The following is a 19,981-nucleotide window of genomic DNA, read 5'->3' on the forward strand; positions in this document are numbered from 1 at the left end:
AAATGGAGTTCATTGCTTGAACATTGCATTATGAACTTTAAACCTTCGTTGATATGAATATTAATATCCAATGAACTTTATTGAAAAATAAAAAAAGACAGTGACATAAAGAATTTGACTGGGAGTCTTATATACAGAACCTAAGGAGTGCCCTTATTGCAGGGATGCATTCATAATCTATGTATGCACGCACTGAGCAACAATTTATCAACGTGACGGACGGACACGTTACTTGCAGGAGCACCCAACCGCACTCAGCAAACACAAGCTGTGAGAAAGTTTTTATCAAATTGCTGTGCACCTTGCCCATCACTTTGAATTCATTATTACGTTTACCGCCCCGAAGGCAGGTAGCACGCCAACAGCATGAATTACGATGAAATTTCCAAAAGTACTGAAACAAGGGCTAGCACCCTCGCATTTGGCAATGAAGAAAGTGAACGTATTTACGCACTCATAAATGAGGATATAGGCCAAGAAACTTCCGGCCGCACAAAAGAACAATGCATCAGGCAACTTTTATACCTGTCAAAGCGTCAAATCAACCAGAAACTACATGCCAACACCCTCGTTAAGTACCATAGGGCGTTAAGGATTCCCCGTGGACTACGGACAGCATTAAAACCCTCCCTGTGCAAGAACTCCAAAATTTTCCAAGAGAAGTGGAACGCTATCTTGAACAAATGCAGTTTAGATCTTATTCTACTCATAATAGAAGAACTGTCCTATATCCTAGTGGAGTTAAATAATGAGATTAATGACATTGAAAGAGAATTGAAGGAGTCGGTTTCATCAGAAGATTGGTCTAAAATTCTGGAAGACCTCAAGGTACAACTAGACAAACACACCAGAGAAATAAACGAAAGAAAGATCAGAAAGTTCAGGAGAGATACCCTGGACTATAAGATGGGAGAGGTGTACACATGGGCTGAAGTGTACGCCCAAAGACGTAGGAACAAACCTTACAGTCAGCAAACCGACACTTCTTCTTCTGGAAGTGAAACATCTGATCGCCTAACCGCCAAAAAAACCACTTCCTCCTATGCAGGGCAACAACCATCCAAAGATACCACTGAGAGAATGAGACACAGAGATAGCAGTCCAACTACTTCAGAGCCTTTTTTAGAGGAAGGCCAGAACGACAGAGGAGACCCCATAGGGGTAAAAGAAAAAGAAAAGGGCCATCCCAACACAAGGAGCACGATCCTGAAAAAGGACAAAAAGAAGAACACCTAGTGATCAATATCTCGGACACTACTCTAACAACACATGAAATGAAACTGCTACAGAAAGGAACATCATTTATTCCAACTTCTAAAACAAGTCAACTGGAATTGGAAGTGAGCACCTTTAAATTCACACGAAAATTGTGATTACGCCATTTTTTTGATAACATCTTACCATCAACTACTGACAAAAAAACGGATTTACTGTTGGGCTTACGCCCTTCCAGCACTTACCAAGCACCTTGCAGTCACAAGAGCATTGATTTATTTGAAACTATGGTTAAACAAGACTTAACAAAAATCAACTATAACCAAAAATATCCAAGAACATCACTCAGAAAGACCAGGATACACTCAAAAGAATAGCAAACAACAGGGACATCAAATGTTTGAAAGCTGACAAAGGTGGAGCATTGGTGGTGGTCAATACCACGATGTATGTACGGAAAATGCACGAACATATTTCAGATACAGAAACCTACATGAAACTGGAAGCAAATCCTACGACCCAGTTCAAAAACAGTTTGAATGAAATTCTCAAAAAAGCGTTGGAATTAGGGACAATTGACGAAAGAACAAGGAGATTTCTATTTCTGGATTACCCTAAGAGTCCAGTAATTCACATGATTCCTAAAATTCACAAAGACATCAATGACCCTCCATTTAGACCGATAGTATCCACCAGGGGATCACTTCATGAACCAGTGGGAAAGTTTCTCGATAAATACCTCCAGCCGGCTGTTAAACTTATGAAAAGTTATGTGAGGGACACCACTGAATTCCTCAACAAACTCGCAAATGTGTCATATGAGGAGGGTGAAAACCTGATCTTATGCACAGCAGACATCAAGTCCTTATACACATCGATCCCCCACAAAGGGGGCATCGAAGCCATTGAAAAAACTATTTTGAATAGCGAAATAGAAACGCCAATGCAAGAATTTTTGATAGAGCTGATGATGTTCACCCTATATCACAGTTACTTTCAGTATGAAAAAGAATGGTACATGCAGCTGTCCGGAATGTCCATGGGCAATTGTGCAGCCCCAACATACGCAAACATCTATATGAAAGACTTTGAGGAGACCTACATCTACGCTAACCCCAGTTGGTCCAACAACCTTAAATTATTCGTCAGATATATTGACGATTTATTTTTCGTATGGAAGGACACCAGAGAACACCTAGAACTTTTGCTAACAGATCTCAACACTAAGGATGATAGAATCCAATTGACTTGGGAGATCAATGAAGAATCAATCACATTTTTAGACGTACACATTTCCAAAACCACTACAGGTTTTGAAACAGACTTGTTCCGTAAAAAAACAGATCGCAACAATACATTGCATTACTCCAGTTTCCATCAGGGATCTCTAAAACAACATCTACCTTATTCCCTAATGTTATGGTCCAAACGCATCACGTCAAATCCTGAACTAAGCATCAAAAGAATCAATGAAATGGGCAACAGATTCCTTGAAAGAGGCTATCCTAAGGAAGCAATCAAACACGCAGAAGACCGTGTAGCCAAGATATCAAGAGAAATGGCACTCACAAAATCATCAAAACCGAAAGACATCAGGATGGTTTTAGTTTCAAAGTTCTCCACATTGAGTGCAACCTACAAAAAAATCATTTTAAGACATTGGCCTATTTCGACAGTGGAACCTGATTTTAAAGATCTGTTCAAAACTCCACCCATCTTTGCATACACCCGTAATCAAAACATCAAAGAAATACTGTCCAAAGAACCACAGAAACGGGAAGCATCTAAAGGAACACGTCCGTGTATGAAGTGCAACAGTTGCAATAACATCATCAGAGGCAACACAATCACCCACCCCATGAAGGGTTTCAGCATCAAACTTAATGTTGATGCTACATGCGACTCATCTAACTTGATATATTTACTTAAGTGTCCATGTGGAATGATCTACATCGGCAAAACGGAAAGAAAAATAAAGGTTCGTCTTAACGAACACAAATCTAATATTCGAACCAAAAACGCAAAGTCTAACATTGCTGTACACTTCAATGAACAATCTCATAACGTGGCACAACTGAAATTCATGGTACTGGAAATTATAGAGAGAAAAGAGGGCAAGGACAATAATAAATGCTTATTGCAAAGAGAATTAACATGGATTTATCGCCTTCAAGCCATGCAGCCATTTGGATTGAACGACAGGATCGAATTTAGCTGTTTTATTTAACACACCATTTGGTGATTTTCTAATGCTATATATCTTTTGTGAAGCCTGTTTAACATGTACATGATGTAATGTTTTTACACCATTCCACATTATACTCATTGCGACCCGGATTACAAGATGGCCGCCACAGTAGTTGGCTGCTTTTAGTCCGTTCTTTTTGTTTGTTTAATCACGTGACCCGGAATTGGCTAACCAACCCTGTTCACGTTTGTTATTTTACCTCTCACCCGGGACCGTCGTTGCAGAAACCCATAGCCGTAACGAAGATCAGAAGCCTTTATTCACTAAGTAAGTCGGTGTTACACCGCCATGGTAATATCGTAGTCTCCCTTACGAACCGTTTTGTTTATTCACCCCGTTTTACCTCCTTCGTTTCAGCTCCAGCGTGTATTGAACTTTCTGAAGTCTTTGAAGTAAGTTCATGCACTTGCATGGTGTTTATTCACGAATCACTGCTCGTTCACTTTTAGTTTATTCGGGGTTTTTTGACACTCGCGTACACATGAGTACACCAAGCTTTGCGCGCTTATGTTTGTTAAAACTGTGATGTTGTACATGTTAATGACTGGTTATATCTTGATTTCGTAGAGCTCCTGGAAAAAGGGCTGGGTAGCCCGAAATGCATTGGAGCATGCATAAAATACAAATGGATTTCATTGCTTGAACATTGCATTATGAACTTTAAACCTTCGTTGATATGAATATTAATATCCAATGAACTTTATCGAAAAATAAAAAAAGACAGTGACATAAAGAATTTGACTGGGAGTCTTATATACAGAACCTAAGGAGTGCCCCTATTGCAGGGATGCATTCATAATCTATGTATGCACGCACTGAGCAACAATTTATCAACGTGACGGACGGACACGTTACTTGCAGGAGCACCCAACCGCACTCAACAAACACAAGCTGTGAGAAAGGTTTTATCAAATTGCTGTGCACCTTGCCCATCACTTTGAACCCCTCCACGCTAAGCCACTCCAGTCATAACACTCCACACTTCTCTATGCCACTCTAATCTAGGCCACTCTACTCCACTCCACTCTACAACACTCAAATTTATGACAATCCACTCTACAACACTCCATGCTACTTTACTTCACTCTATACCACTCTACTCCACTCTATGATACTTTACTCCACTCTACGCTATGCCACTCCACTGTATGGCACTCCACTTTACATTACTGCTCTTTACTCCACTTAATGACACTTTACTCAACTCTATGCCCCTCAACTCTACGACCCTTCACAATTCGCCGCCACTCTATGACACTCTACTTTACTCAACTCAACTTCACCCCATGCCACTCCACTCTTGCCACTCTGTGCCAGTGTGCTACACTTTACTCCACTCTGTGCCACTGTAGGCCACTCTACTCCACTTCACTCTAGGCCATGCCACTCCACTTAACGTCACTTCTCTCTCCTCTCCTCTACATCTTTACTCCACTCCTTGACTCTACCCCACTCTATGCCACTCTGTGCCACTCTATGCCATTGTACAACACTCCACTCCTTGACACTCTACGACACTTTACTCAACTCTACGCCCCTCCACTCTACTCCACTCCACAACACTCCACTCCATGACACTCCACACTACACCACTTTCCTCTACACCCCTAACTTTTAGCCATGCTGAATAGCAGCAACGCAGGTGTATAATATGGCTAAAATACATTGGCAAAGCCAATAGCTCTAGCATATCTTACATCCATTGGCTTTGCCCACAATACTTGTTTTCATATGCTTTTGTCAGCCCGCGCTTCTCACTGTCATCAGACAATTTGCCTACTGTTTCAGATTGAAGTAATCGATGATACAGTCCAATAGAGGACGAACAACACACCCAAACAGCCAACAGAAAAACACTGAGACAAACAGTGGCGTAGCTAGACCTATGGCCGCCCATGGTGGCCCCTGCATGTGCCACCCTGCGGCCGTGTGTAGAAGCGGGGGGCAGGGGGTTGCTGTTGATTCCCTTGGCGTCCGCCCCGCAATGGCCGCAGGTAAGAGCGGGGGGAAGGCTGATGCCCCCAAAACTTGTGCCGTGCAGGGCGGAAAGCCGCCCACTCACCTCCCCCTGGCTAAGCCACTGGAGACAAAAGTACTCCTGTGGATTCATTTAAGATGTGATTGAATTAGGTGTTGCAGCCAATTGCTAGGAGCTTTAAAGCAAAATAAGCCAATGACTGAACATGGCTGATCCAAAGCACCTTCAAGTAAGTATAGATACATTGTGTTAGCCATGAATGGCGCAAGTGCTGTTTATGTCAAACCTAAAACAGCATGGTCTGACTAATACTGTGTTTCCCCTCCTTTTCTGGGAGGCTTGCTTCAGAAGGCGGATGGTGCTTCTGGTGTTTTTTTAACCGTATGGTTTGCACTGAGTGATCTGCTACTGGGTAGTTTGTTGGCTCGCTATAATTTACAATAAACGAGCCTTACGATTTTAGTCTCTTGCTTTGTTATTCTGTATTTGAAATCGATTAAAAAACGCAGAGCATCAAAAAAAGTTGATCTTGTATCAAGATTGTCACGAAAAGAGTTGGGGGGGTTTAGAGAGAACAGTTGCCCATAAGAACTTCAGGAAGACAAATAGAGAACAAATGTAATCGGGAGAAGTGGAGGAAGGAAGGGGACGAGACGAAGGGGGCGGTGGAAAGGGGAGAAGGAGCAGAATGGTGGAAAGGAGGAACGAAGAAGTAAGAATGAAAATAAAATGAGACTGGGAGGGGGGAGGTAGGAGGGCCAGGGGAAGAGGAAGAAGGACGGAGGAAGGGATGAGAGATGAAATAGGGTTGCGTGAGGTCTGCAACACAGAGAGAAGAAAGGATGAAGGTGAACACAGGAAGCAATCAACACAGAGGACTGAGGAGGAAGGAAACGGCAAGAATGAGGTTGAAAGAGAAGAAGGAGAAACTGTGGTACACGGTGCACGTGGGAGAGAGCGTAGTGGCACGTTTTGGAGGAGAACATTTTTAATAAAGTAATAATAATAATGAGAATTATTCTTACCTGTTTTGAGATAGCGCTTCATGCCGCACTTCGGCCCTTGTTAAGTGCTGTAAATATACAGCATTACTATTACCCAATTCAATCATAAAATGCATATTTATTCTAAGTGCATGGAAACAGTTCAAATACATTATTAACAGTATTAGGAATTTTTAGGATTCACAGTACTTCGGTGCAGACCTATATACTAAAAGGAACAGTCTGCGGGTGTTTAGTGGAGGATCTTTGACTGAGTTGTTTATTTTGTGTGTACTTCAGGAGTATTCCCTGCTTAGTGACAGGTCAAAGGGTGTACTGCGATCTCTGTGTTTTTTGTAAAGCGCTCGATCGCCGTTGGGTAACGTACGCGCTTTATAAAAATGACTAAATAAATGTTGACGCACGTTACATTTTTTTCTTTAATTGGGTTATGAATGGGTGAATTAATTCCTTTTAGTTAACGCCTCAGGCCGCCGATGGCGAATGCGATCATTAGCACGTGTTCAATAATGGTCTGTGTTTAACCCACCTTCCAGTGGCCCTTGCTGGCCCGCATCGTGCGTGCGCGTGTGTACACAGACAGCTCACATATCAGACCGAGCGCCATGAAGGGTCCTGCCCTCCCCGAAGCCTCCTGTGTCCCATTAGTTGAAAGTACACCGGGTGGGAGGGGCACAGCTCTGAAAAGCAACCCCCCTAACTAAGTAGGCAGTCAGAGCAGACAGTTTGCCAAGGGGTTCATGCCTCCGGCTGCAGGAGGTGAGTACAGTCGGTATCTTTTTTTCGTTGCATAACGTTAATGTTACATGCATTTTTTGTTAGCCAGCTGCCCCAACAAACTGGTGGGGTTTCGTGGTGGAAGAAAGGGGCCGTAATGGGGTGACCCTGCTCATTATGCCTGCCGCTCTCCCGGTGTGGGGAAATAGATCATGGTGCGCCTATGGAATGTGTACCGCTGGTGTTGTTACTATAGATTTCCATGTCACCGGGACACCTTGTTTCCCTTCGGGCCGTCAATTTAGCAGATCGGTGTATTGGGGGTGCTGTGGTTTAGTTTCCGCCCAATTAGACAGTTGACTACAACTGAACGCAATGCTTTGCATAAGGAATGCGCAGGACTCGAAATCAATGCCCCAGAAGCACAGTCATCCTAAAAAGCACAGGGACTTTCTGTGCTTTACTCAGATACGCCCCTGTTTTATCACTGCGCGCATCCTTACCATCTGTCTGATCGGCCTACATGTGGAGCCATTCTCCTGTTTACCATTACACTGTGTTGTTTGGTAGATGTAATATGCAGCTAGGTCCCTGGTTATTCTGCACATGTATTGTACGGTGTGCGGTTCTGAGTTGTGTTATCAATACCCATAAGTAATCGCTTACCACACCAGGGTATAATATTGTGTGATTTGTGTCGTATGCAGTCATATTTATCACATTGGAGGTATTGAAGTGCGTGTGTAAAACACAGGCATGTCTGTTCATCCCTGCACATGTATGTTCGGTACTATCTATACGATATACAGCCATGCTCTTGTTTATCATTCTTTCAGCTCACTTAGACATACACTCTGACAGCGGGGTTGGTGATATTCATACAGGAGACGCGTTGCCTTTGCTGAAGTTCGTGCTTCAATTACATATTATATTGAATGTTTTAATTAACACGCACTTGGGAGGTAAAAACACTAGAAAGAAGTGAGACGGCAGCCGGATATATATTGTGTGGCATGGGAACTTCAAACGTGCTAATTCTGTTTGTGTTGGGGCCAAAGAAGCAACAACGCAGCTTGGCGCTGTAATGGCTTCAGTATGGCGTGGGGCTGGAGGGGGCTTCTCTGCACGTTTTATGCATACCTCCTCAGGCATAACGAGTTGTAAAAGTGCCCCCTGTTGCTGCAGACCAAAGGGGACATATGCAAACACTTAAACACACACAACTCCTGCCAGGATGAAATATATGGCTCTTTGTAGAATGGGCCCTCGTGAACGGCCCTCGTGAACTTGGTCTTGCTAAAATGCGTCACTGATGTACAGCACAAACTGCTAGAACATTCCTTGGTTAACAGAAAGATTAGAAATCTCTGGCGCTTTTCCCTGTCGCATATACAAGGGCAATTATACCTTGGACGGTGCGGAATGCCAATGCGAGTGTCCTGTGTTGGTTTGTCAACATGAAGAGGCCTGCCTGCTTACATTCCAATCTGACGCCATATTGTTCAGCAGGAAAGAGGGTTGTTGCTCCCCTGTGATGGTGAAGGAGAATGATTTACGTGCTTTCCTAAAGTTTGAGTCTCAAATGGTCCCATGGTTATTCTGTGAAACTCATTAATGGCTTGTGTTCCAGAAGTACTGCAGGTCTGTTGTGGTACAGACGAACGTAAACCAACTGTTTATGACTGGGGCAAGTTATTAGCATTTGTTATTGGCTGGCTTTGCCTAGGAATTGTTTGGTTTGTAACTAATTGCCTGCTTCAAAAGCCGAGTTTTTCGGCTGTCAGTCCAGCATGGCTCAAGTGATCCCAACAATGGACAGTAGCAAAATAATGAAGTTATCTGTGGGTCACAGGTTCGAATACCAGCAAAATAGACCGAGTATTTCATCCTTTCGAAGTTTGTTGGGTGAGTACCACAAACTGGGGTCATAGTAACATCTGTTTTTTACAGTGCTTAGAAATGGCATAAGAGCAGTATGAGATGATATATAACAAATACATATTATTATATTAGAGTTTTTTGTTTTGAAGCACAATATCTGAACAAACTGCGCCTCCCTAAAGAGGGGTACTGATTGAACTCTATTGAAAGTGAATGCATATGTGATTTTCGTTTTAAGTCCGGTTTCAGACAGCGTTGTTTTGATGAAATACCTCATGTATTTGTTTCTTCAAAAAGTACACTAAGAAGACGCAAACTGTGCATTGGGTCAGCCTCCGGCAGACATTGGCTCTCATATGTTTTTCATGGTTTGTCATTGCTTGGATGCCAGGTCTATCGAAGCTATGGCATTTCGTGGATAATTAAATATTTCATTTGAGTTCCCATTAGGTTATGGAAAAGGGGCATCAAGTCGTTTTTTTGTTAAACTGCCGATGTGACATGATGTTTAGCTTGTAAATGAGGGTTAGTATGTGTTCTTTTATGCATTTACTTTGCAGGCACACTAACATTTTAATTTCAGATTTTTTGTGTGCAGGAAGTGCATGTTATTTGAATTCCTTAGCCTGTCCTAAAGGCACATTGCTATTCTGTAATCTTGCCTGCACATTGTTAGACCTGACATTGTTGGCGTGGGTTTCCGCTGTATTTTTTTCTGCCTTTTGCCTCCTGTGTTTTTACTGTGTGTTGGACTTCGTTTTTGCTGGTCTAGATGCTTTGGGCACTTTGCCACTGCTGTTCAATTCCAAAGTGCACGTGCTCCCTCTATAAATTGTTGTCATGGATTAGTTTTTCCATAATGGGCTTATTTGGTATACTGTTTATTTATTTATTTATATTCTTATATAGCGATACAAAAGGGCTGAAGACGGCTGTAATGCCAGAAACCGGTCCTCGGAAGCTTGTTTCCGGTCCAGGGAAGGCATGGCTTGGAAGTTCGGGCTGGACTGTTCCCATGAGGCACAGGGTCAGACTGATTTGCATATAGCCATGTCTGAACTGGGGTGGCGGAGTGGGCTAAAGAACGGTGATGGATCAAACCCAGATCTTTTGACTGGGTGTGAGTGTTTGATTGGTTCAGATGCTCTGTCCATCACCCACCCCCCCTTTTATATTCTTATATAGCTCAGGATTTGACCCCCGAAGGGGTATCTCCGCGCTTACGCTATTGCTAGATATGCCCAATCAGGTTTTGTAATCTGTAATGTAATTAGGAAGTCGAAAATAAATATGTTTTGAGAGACTTCCTAAAAGACTGGAAATTAGTATTTTGTTTCAAAGTAAAAGGGAGTGAGTTCCAAAGAGTGGGGCCTTTATGGGAAAAAGCTCGACCTCCCTGCCTAATCCTCTTAATCCTGGGGACCTGAAGTAGTAATTGATTGCTGGATCGCAGGGAACGTCCAGGACAATACAGGTTGAGTTTTTCAGTCAAATATTTAGGGCCAGAGCCAAAGAGACTTTTATGTATTGTGCAACAGATTTTAAACTTAACACGTTGCCGGACAGGCAACCAGTGGAGTTTGTTCAAAAGGGGACGCGAGGGAGTCCTAGGCAAAGCATTGAGTACCAGTCTAGCCGCGGTGTTCTGGGCCACTTGCAGTCTATTGAGTTGTTCCTCATTGGCCGAGATGAGAAGGCCATTACAATAGTCCAGCCTGCTGACTACAAGAGTCTGGACAAGTGTCTTTCTGTGGCTATCGGGCAGGATTGGAAACACGCGCCTTAAAAGTCCAATGACACGAAAGCAGGATCCGGTAACCTGACTGACATGTTCTTTAAGCAATAGTGCCTGATCTAATCGCACACCAATATTCTTTACAGTCTGTTTAGGGCTTGCTACTGGTCCTAAGTCCAAAGGCCACCATTCTGGGGACCATAGGAGAGGGGCCTCCCCGAACAACATAACCTCTGTTTTGCCTACGTTGCATTGGAGGCAATTTGAGGCCATCCAATCTGATACTGCCCTCATACCATCTGCAAAAAAGTGTTTTTTATTGCAGGTGTGAGGGACTGAAAAGGGAACAAAAGCTGGGTGTCGTCAGCGTACGACACCGGGGTGAACCCATATGTTCTCACAATGTCAGCCAAGGGGGCCACATACACGTTAAAAAGTGTAGGGCTTAGACATGAGCCTTGTGGCATTCCCTTGGTGAGCTCCCTTGAGATGGAATGGAGGGAGCCCAGTCTGACTCCTTGCGAGCGGCCTGAGAGAAAACTCTCCAACCAGGACAGAGCCGCACCTCCTATGCCCACCTCCCTCAGACGACCGAGAAGAATCTCATGTGACACCGTGTCAAAGGCAGCGGATAAATCTAACAGCACCAGAATCATAGAGCCCCCTTCATCCAGTGCCATCCTGATGTTATCGGTCACGGAGAGGAGGGCAGATTCGGTGCTGTGATTGGGTCTAAACCCAGATTGAGAGTAGTCTAGACCCTCCACTGCCTCGATGTATTTAGACAAATGTGTGTTCACATGTTTCTCGGTCAACTTGCTAAGGTATGGCAGGAGAGAGATGGGTCGGAGGTTAGAAAGGTCTGTCCATGGAAGTGCCGCGTTCTTTCAAATAGGATTCACCACCGCTTTCTTCCACTCCATAGGCACCTGCCCCTCCCTGAGAGAAAGATTAATAACTGATTGGATCTCAGGTCCAAGCAGGGTACTCAGGGAGGCAACCATTTTGGCAGGCAGGAAATCATCAGGGGACCCCGATTTTATATGACTGATGAGGGAGGAAAAATCAGAATCGTTGACTGCTGGAAAAGTCATAAGTTAATTCTCACCATATGTGGACACTTGAGAAGGAGACGGGATATTATTCTTATGACTAGAAGCCTTCGTGATTTTATCATAAATCATGTCGATTTTGTTCTCAAAAAACAAGGAGATAGCATCACAGAGGGACTGAGAAAAGTCATCTGGACTTTCACAGGCTACCGGTTTTACAAAAGCCTGTAGAATTTTATACATTTCCTTGGAAGAATTACCCGCCTCAGCAAGCTGCTGGGTAAGAAAATTTCTTCCTTGCCAATCTAATATTTTTATAATAGTTGGACTGGGCGTCTAAATATGCTTTGTTACTTTCCTCAGTTCGAGTTTTTCTCCAGAATTTCTCGAGCTTTCTACATCCCTGTTTCTCTGTTCTAAGAGATTCTGTATACCACACTTCTTGCTTGGAGGTGGGGTATTGTTTATGTAACTTCAGAGGGGCCAGCACATTAATTGCCTCTGTTTAGTCCCTAGTACAATGTACTGTGTGTGCCCAGGGCCTGTAAACCAAATGCTGCTAGTGGGCTTGCAACAGTGATTGTGCCACACACCCAAGCAGCCTTGCAAAAGGGTCTCAGGCCTGCCATTGCAGTGTCTGTGTGCAGTCTTGTACTGTCATGTCGACCTGACAAGTGCACCCACTTGCCAGGCCCTAACCTTCCCTTTTCTTACATGTGAGTCACCCCGAAGGTAGGCCCAAGGTACCCCTGTGGGCGGGGTGCAATGTATGTGAAAGGTAGGAAATGTCCTGATGTTTGTGGCACATCCTGATAGTGAAATGCTGCCAAATTCGTTTTTCACTATTGAAAGGCTATCTGTCGCATAGGATAGATTTGGGAGTTTACTTATACCAACTTATTAGTGTAACTGCCCATGGGAATAAGATAGGAAAATTGAGTTTAGTATGCTTGAACTCAGAATCTAAAGATGCATCTTTTAGTAAGGATTATTTTTACATTCTGGGTTTGAAAATACCACTTTTAGAACGTATTTTTTTCTTGCTTAGTCATCCAGTGTGCCTCTGCTAGGGTTGTGTATTGACTGTCTGGCTTTGGAGTGACAGATGCTGGGGATGTGCATTCTGTTCAGACAGTCTCTTGGGGCAGGGGGGGGGCAGGATGTGAGGTGTGTTCTGCCTTTCCAGGGCGAGTCAGGGCTGGGCTGAATAGACCTGAGTTGCATTCAGAGTAGGGAGGAGGATATTTCTTTCACACCTGAATGGGCCTGGTCTGCTGTGGACAATGCTGTCTCCAACTCCTGCCAGGAAGCTGGGCCAGTGAGGACAGAACTGTTCTTTTGATGAGCACAGGCACTCTCTACCTCCAGAGAACAAAGGATTTTGTACTATTAAAAGTGTGACCCAGACCCCTGAACTTTAGATTACTTCTGGAATTCAAGAGGAACCTTTACCAAAGAGAAGAGCTGGGAGAAGCTGGAGGAGAAGTACTGCCCCTTTGCTGTGTAGCTGTTTCTGCCAAGGAGAGGAGCTGTGTGTGTAACCTGCTTGACAAAGTATCTTCAAGGGCTTGAGGTAGAGTTTGTCCCCTGTTTAAGAAGTCTCAGGAACAGCACAGCCTTCACCATCCCTCTGGGCACCGTCTCTGGAAACCGCTGGTTTCAGTCACCGCAGAAGAAAAGAGCAGCCAAATCTGTCACCTACAATGTCAGTGGTTCCGTGTCCTCTGGGCACCGCCACACTTCGCACCGCATTCTTGGTCTCACCAATGACGCTGGGCGATCGCTACCGAGCCGTTGCTTGCACCGTGTCCTGTGGGCCCCACACTCCACACCACCTTGCTTCAGTCTGCCCGGATGTCACCGACAAGTCGATGCCTGACCCGAACATTGACTGGCTCCTTCGCAAGCACCGTGACCTGCCAGCACCGTCTCACTCCACATCTTAAGTCTTGGTCTCACCGACACTGCTGGACGACCGTCACCATGCCATGAGGGCACCACACGCTGCATTGCTTCCACTTCAGGTTGTAACTGTTGCGGTTGCCCCAATCAACTCGTACCAACGGGATCAGCCGCAACGAGAAAGGTACTGTCTAGGAGTCTGATGAGGCTTTAGCTGTCCTGTACTGGTGCGGTTGGCTGGAACTGTTAGACTCTGTCTTTTTCAAGCATCAAGGTAGCCCCAGGTGGAGCTACAGACTCGGAAGAACTTTGTTTTTAAGCTATTCTTTCAAATTGAAGGTTATATTTTTACAGTATTGTATCTTGGATTTTTGACTTATTTGATCTTGTTGGTTTAGATACATTTTGCTTATTTTTCTAAACTGGTGTTGTGTCCATTTGTAGTGTTTTTACTGTGTTACTGTATGCATGCACAAATGCTTTTTTACACACTGCCTCTGAGATAAGCCTGTCTGCTCATGCCAAGCTATCAAGGGGGTGAGCAGGGGTTATTTTAGAAGTGTATCTCCCTTACCCTGACTAGGAAGAAGGTCCCTACTTAGACAAAGGCGCAAACCATTGCCAACTAGAGACCCACATTTCTAACATACATCATTTGCTTTACTTTGCTTTCATGATAACATGTGGTTTGATTTACAGCTTCTTTTGCTCACAGAGAAAAGATGTGCAGGCATATAGTTTTTTAAAAGATGCAACACAGTATCCTATTGTCAAAATGATCTACTGTGCAATAATCTTCTGTGTACACCTTTTCAGTTTGTCACCTACAGCGCAAACCTTATTCTCTGCCTCCTTGGTGGGGATTGTCCAGCATTTGGAATCTTGAGGACCCAGTGCTCTCAGAGTGAATCCTGAGGAAACTCAAAGACAGGAATGATTGTGACACTTGACAAGAGCTTCACTGGAACTTGATCAGAGACTGCTTAGAGCTGCAGTCCATTTTGTTAATACCTTTCTTTTCAGAACATTTCAAATAAAACATTTAACGGGCCACCCCATCTGTGTACAGAATAAAACCTTTGTCCGCAGTAACAGTATCTTCACCATCACTAAGTGACAGTGATAGGAAGATACATGACATAACAAGTCTGTTCCAGAACTTCCAATTGGTACAGTGTAACTGTGTCCTAGTTGTCCATCCACCGGCTTTGTGTACCTGTACAGTACAGTACTGTACCAGGGAGGTAGGAGACTCTGCACAATATAACAAAGTAAAAGGGGTCAAAGTGTGGCAAAACAGTGTCAATCAGTGGCGGCTGGCATGGCTCACAAGAGTGGTTGGCGCGCGGGGAAAGGTGCGCAATATTAAAAAAAAAAAATCTTACCTTGCCGCCGAGTTACACGTCTCTGCTCCTGCGCTCCTCGTCGTACTCGAGGAACAGGAAGCACAGCCTGGCCCCACTAACCAAACTAACCAATCACAATGCTGCAATGCAGCATTGTGATTGGTAGGAACCCTGCCTCCCATGACCAATCACAACGCTGCAATGCAGTGTTGTGATTGGTCTGGGTGCCCTGGTGTGATGCTCTTCCAGGGAATGGGATCCTGGATATGTTCTCCATGCAGGCTGTAATGCAACCTTAATGGAGAACAGGGAGAGGCACATGACTGTTGTGGGCGGCCCGAGAGGTCCAGCCAAAATGTCATGTGCACTTAGGATGGTGGAAAATCACTCCTACCGTGCCCAGCTCCGAGAGCATAGCAGCTCCGCCCTCCCATCCGCCAGCCCGCAAAGCAGCACAAACCACAAAATGATAACTCAAAGTTATTATTATTTTATGTTTCTACTTCGCACTGCTTAAAAGCAGTGGGGCGACACTTCTCTGCCAAAGAGGAGCCGCCACTGGTGTCATTGATAGATGGATACTCAATGCAGGACAGTATAGAGGAGCATAAATTAGGAAAACATGATAGGATTGCGCCATGTACAATCTAAGGGGGAGGGGGCAAAGGGACACAATGCTGACTGTTGCAGTGCCACTCCCCTACCATCTCGCCATCTCCAGTGTCTACCCAATATCCCAAGTGGGCACTTCATATCCACGTTAAAATAACCCCAGTCAGGACAACATGACCCACAAGCTGCAGTCCCCTTGAAGCCTTCCGGAGTATTGGTGTTAATGCTCTCACTGCAGGTCTGAGCTTTTGTCCCTTATTTTCACTGAAAGTTGGTGACCAAATGTGCCTGAAACCTTGCTTGACTCTGCATAGTTGGTTGCTGAGTTGGTTTTGGCTACTTGGAGTGATCACAATACTGGATCTCATTGCAGCTGTGTGCAAGAACATGTCTAGTCCTCATAGCAATGGCAATTAGCATAGGTCAGGCTAAGAGCAGGAACAAAGTTTGTACTAGTTAAGCGTACAGCTATTAGGCAAGTCTGCACCAATTGCTGTACACCACAAAACTTTGAGGAAAGTTGGAAGGTCGTTCAGGGAGTCAAACATCTGGGAATGAGTGGTGTAGGAAGCCAGACAACACTTGTCTCCATGAGTTTGCACTTAGTTCCTCACTCTGATGTGTGGATTAATGTACGTGAGCATGATTTTTGCTTTTTGCTTCACTGGTTTACGACTTTCCCTGGCTGTGGGCCTGCTAATCAGACCCACAGCCTAGCTGTTCTCTCTCTAAATTGACATCCATGTACTTTAAGTGCATTTACCAATTGGTACTGGGCCACCTAATCAGTCCCTGTACAGTGTACCTTAGGTATCCAGGGCATAGGTCTACCCAGGGCTTACCAGGGGCTGAAGCATGTATTATGCCACCCCTGGCTGGACATCTAAAACTGACACAACTGGCTGCACGACAGCTGGGGCAAGGTGGTGTAATCGCCCCTTGCTATAGATGTAGTATACCTATATCTAACCCTAAAATGGACACATATCCTCCTATCAGTCACTCCTATGGCAAGCCTTATCAATCCTGAAGGCAGAGTGCTTGGATTTATGTGAGATGGTGCTCTAGCATGAGCTGAGCCTGTCTACAGCTTTCGGAACCAAGTCCTTTAGCTGTTTCCATGATAACGCTATACCATATACTCTTAAGTGCATTATCAACCTCGCGGTTAAATGCTAACTCTGGTATAACATTATCAAAACATGTCGAGTAAGGTGTCATACGAATTGGAATACTACCCCCTCGCCAATTCTGGCGACGGGGGTAGCATTCCACCCTTCTAGAGGGGCACGACATGTATGTAACTGTGAACCCCGGTTAAAGTTAATCCGAGCCTTGGCATCACAAAATGGATGCTGCCACCATAGACACAAGTCTGACCTCCTGCTGCTGGGAGTCCTTTCAGCGAGGGAGGCTTGGACAAAGGGTTTCCTGCCTTGGGAGGTGCTAGCACCACCCCAGACAGGATTTTGTGTATTGGGTAGGATAGGCCTGAAAGGAATGAGACATGCCTGGGGCACACAAGGTGCCCTGTGCATACACCGGTTCAAACCAGTTGCTGGGGCACTCCAGCCCCAGCTCTGGCGGGAAACCGGACAAAGGATAGGGAGTGTAACCACCTCCCTTCCTGGTCCCACCCAGGGGAGGGACCTAGTCAGTAGTGCAGCCCCCTTTAGCAGGATAAAGGTAGGAGCTGGTCCCATTCCAAATTAGATTATCCTGAACAATTCTACAAGAAGAAACTCTGGATTTCGACGTTCTGCTCCCCAGAAGACTGAAGAATCTCCCTTGTGGACAAGGAGTGTCCACCCTGCAACTGCAGGCACCATCAAGCGTCCAGCGGCTTCACTTTGTCGTCTTCCCTCGAGGATCCAGACTTCAGAGCCCGACGAGAACTGGATTCCCAGACCTCTCCGACCTCAACTCACATCTGCAGCAAAGCTGAGACCCGTGGGTGTGACGAGACACATGGGACCGGCCATCTTGAACGAACCTGCACTACGCTTCCAGCACAACTCCCGAGGTAAACTCGACCAAGTGCTTTGGGGATTGAGAAGCCCCAGCCCCGAGCAGCCCCTGAACCAAAGATCAGCCCTCCAGCATCCACGAGATCTGCGTGGGGCCCTTCTGCTTGTTTGCTGCTCGATGTGTTGTCTGGTCACTTGCCGGCTGGCTAGTGGCCTCCTAGACGACGAACCTTTGAATCTTCACTGCTGGTCTGGTTGCTCCAGACTGGCCCTTGCTCCCTTCCAAAAGAGGGGCACCCCGGACTCTCCTAGTCCGCACCAGACGTCTTTTCCCTTCACCGCGTGGGTTGCCTTTGCCAAGGCCTGTTGACTCCAATTCCGGATCCCACACCGCCGACAGCGAGAGCCTGTGTGGGACAGCTCGTGCCTCCATCCTGGTTGTCGAAGACACCTCCTGGTCCACGTGGCTGCAGAGTCAAGCGTCCACTCTTCACCTGATCGCGACAACAGCGCCTGGTTCCTTCCTGGTTCCACACCGGTCACTGGCTAGTGACTTTGAACACTGTCCCCTCTGCTTTCAGGTCCTCTTCTTCACCGATCCACCCTTGGATTGCACCGGACATCTTCCTCCTGGTCGCCTGCAGCATCTTTTCTTTCAGGCTCCATTGACTTCAACGCGAGAACCCGACACACTTTGGCACCTATGCACCCGCAGCCCGTGGGTGAGGTAACGAGAGCATTTCAGTGCTCAAGGGTAGTCTAACTGTCCTAGTGTCCCGTTCCACAGTCATTGTCGTCCTAACTAGTCAGGATTGTCCGTACTTACCTTTTACTTGAACTGTACTGTCCATAGACGTTGTTACGCATCTCGCGTGTGAGTTCACACTCTGCACATGCGTTCCGTGGGCCTCCTATTACTTACCTAGAGTTAGTGTAGTGTGGTCCCATCGATCCAACAGCCTCTGGACAGCTGCATTCCTTTTATCGACTTTCACATTCCACTTACTTAGTATATGGTTTGTCGTGCCCCTAGGGCACCATTGTAATTTTGTGCAACAACTTGTCGTATTTTTCGTAAGAGATTGTCATGTGCTTAGCCCTCTGACCTCATAAAGAGTTCAGAGGTGTTGTTATTAATAAATATACTGTTTATTTTCATAACAACCTGTGTTGTGTCCTTTCATCTGGTATTCAAGGGATTATATTGTGGTAAAACAGCTGGCTTCACATGCCAAAAGAGTTTAGCCTAAGACTGCTTTGTCCATGCTACCATTAAGATAGCTGGTCTATAAGGTTGACTTACAACCAATCACCATAAGGGTTGTTTGGACTGATACAAGGTGATCACTAGAACTAGTGAGCATCATATATCAGGCCAACTTCTCACATTGGTGTGCAGCGGTTGGGATTTGAGCTTGCTGTTGTTTTTACCACATATAATCTTGAAATATCATTTGAAAGATCACATAAGGTACCTAGGTACATATAACAAGCTTAGAAATACTCTGAGTTCTACTGAACCAGCTGTTGTAGTAGAAAGGGCCTAGCACACCCTGACTACAACTCTTAGCAAGGGATCAGTAGGAAAACATATAGTGTAGGTAGGTGCATCACTTACACCTCACTAGAAAGCATGTCTACCCATGGAGAGTCCTCAGGGACTCCCCTAGTGGTTAGTGACCCTCCACAGGCCCTTTCCAGATATGCAGCTCTCAGTTTCCAGGAGATGAGACAATTGTGTACCTCCAGGAAATTGAAACAGGGTTCTAACCCTACCACTCCTTTTCTGTTAGGTCTCTTAGAGACATATGATGCCAGAAGGGCTGCTAACACAGACCCCTCTAATCCAGATAGGAGCATGCCCCCCTTAGAAGGTACTCCTGGAGATCCAGACCTCCCTGAAACAGAGAATGTAGAGGAGGAGGAGGAAGAAGAAGAACAATCTGAGGATGAGGCAGACAAAGGTCCTGTGATAGTCATCAGACTCACAAGGGCCAACTTAGACCTATATAGGGAAGGAACTGGGGGACCCCCAGTGCTGAACCTAAGCAGGCCTAACCATGGAGTTAGAAGAGATAGGTCTCATTCTAGGGACTCCATTAGATCTGTGCACTCTCGTGCCTCTCATGAATCTGCTCAGAGGAGGAGGAGTTCCCCTCAGAGGAGAGAACATGATGGCAAAGATGAAGGAAGCTAATCTGAGGATCCAAAGGGAAGAACTTGCCCTGGCCAAAGAGAAGCTTGCCTTTGCTAGGGAGCAACAGTTGAGTGGGGTAGTCCCCACTGGTGGCAGCAATATCCCTAGGGATAGAGACAGGAGTTTT

General features: G+C 45.3%; 1 protein-coding gene across 1 annotated transcript in view; it reads left to right on the forward strand.

The window, feature by feature from the left end:
- Positions 1-7,171: 7,171 nt before the first annotated feature.
- Positions 7,172-19,981, forward strand: part of LOC144772684 (hyaluronidase-4-like) — a 106,151-nt gene continuing 93,341 nt past the window's right edge. Inside the window, exon 1 of the mRNA XM_078657153.1 lies at positions 7,172-7,204. The gene's annotated coding sequence lies outside the window, so the exon portion shown is untranslated. The remainder of the gene's footprint in view (positions 7,205-19,981) is intronic.

The sequence above is a fragment of the Lissotriton helveticus genome, chromosome 1_1 (genome assembly GCF_964261635.1).
Source record: "Lissotriton helveticus chromosome 1_1, aLisHel1.1, whole genome shotgun sequence".
Lineage (NCBI taxonomy): Eukaryota > Metazoa > Chordata > Amphibia > Caudata > Salamandridae > Lissotriton > Lissotriton helveticus.